A 1272-nucleotide genomic window follows, 5' to 3' on the forward strand; every position below is an offset into this window, starting at 1 on the left:
GTGCCACTTTGTAGTTGACACACGCAAGAATGGATCTATGTATATGTATGCCTGAGTCCCTTCGCTGTTCACCTGAAACTACCACAACATTGTTAATCATCTATACCCCAATACAGAATAAAAAGTTTAAAAAAAAAAAACAATAAAAAAATGGGCCAAAGATCTAAACAGACATTTTTCCAAAGAAGACATGCATGCATGCTAAGTTGCTTCAGTCCTAACTCTTTGCAACTCTATGGATTGTAAAGAGTATAATTTATGTATATTAAGGTATTTCAAAACTTAACATGACCACAATTCCTAAGTCAGCCAGCATCTAGAACAGTTTTTTTGCGGTAACGGGGTTAAGTGAAAGGTTCTGAATTCATGGAAAACCCTTGGGTAAATCTTTCTTAAAAATCCCTTACAAAATTAGCTCTTTCCTCCATTCTTTCTGTGCCACCATAATGATGCGCATGAACATCCTGGTTGATGCTCTCAAGAGCATCAACAATGCTGAAAGAGAGGCAAATGGCAAGTGCTTGTTAGGCCATGCTCCAAAGTCATCATGAGATTTCCAAATGTAGTGATGAAGTATATTTATACTGGCGAATTTGAAATCATTGATGATCACAGGGTTGGAAAAATTGTTGTTAACCTGACATGCAGGCTAAATAAGTGTGAAGTGATCAGCCCCAGATTTAATGTGCAACTCAAAGATCTAGAACAATGTCAGCTCACATCTTGTCAGTTTGGCTTCCTTGTACTGACATCCTCACCTGGCACCATGGACCATGAAGAAGCAAGAAGAAAACACACAGGAGAGAAAATCTTTGGATTTTTTTTTCTAGCAAAGTAATGCATACAAATAAAATGCCTCAGAGGGCAAAAAAAAAAAAAAAATCCCTCACAAAATTAGATTCCAGAGTCTCTTTACCATTTGGTGGTAATCATCCATTGGTGAACCCTCATCAGACAAGATTTCAGAGAAGTCATTCTTTTAAAAAAAATTACTTCCTGTATGTCACTCTGTACATGGCATTAATTATTTCATCATTCATGATTACTAAATGCATTTTTAGTTATAAAGAAATCATGTCACTTCTAAATTGTTTCAGTTTTTTGAGACAATAAGCTGGCAGTACAAATAAGTACCAAAAATATCCACCCACATATTTTAAAAAGACTCTTGTATAGATGAGGTCTTTTCTGTGAACAGATTTTTGCTTCCACAGGAAGGAAAATACAAAACTTATCTTTTAGTCTTCTTTTTACCCTCTCATAGGGCTTCCC

At 35.8% G+C, this 1272-nt stretch overlaps 1 pseudogene; it reads left to right on the forward strand.

Annotated features, from left to right (window-relative positions):
• Positions 1-253: 253 nt before the first annotated feature.
• On the forward strand, positions 254-838 carry LOC129636037 (40S ribosomal protein S15a-like; annotated as a pseudogene).
• The last annotated feature ends 434 nt before the right edge of the window (positions 839-1272 follow it).

Source organism: Bubalus kerabau, chromosome 21 (assembly GCF_029407905.1).
Source record: "Bubalus kerabau isolate K-KA32 ecotype Philippines breed swamp buffalo chromosome 21, PCC_UOA_SB_1v2, whole genome shotgun sequence".
In the NCBI taxonomy this organism is placed as follows: domain Eukaryota; kingdom Metazoa; phylum Chordata; class Mammalia; order Artiodactyla; family Bovidae; genus Bubalus; species Bubalus kerabau.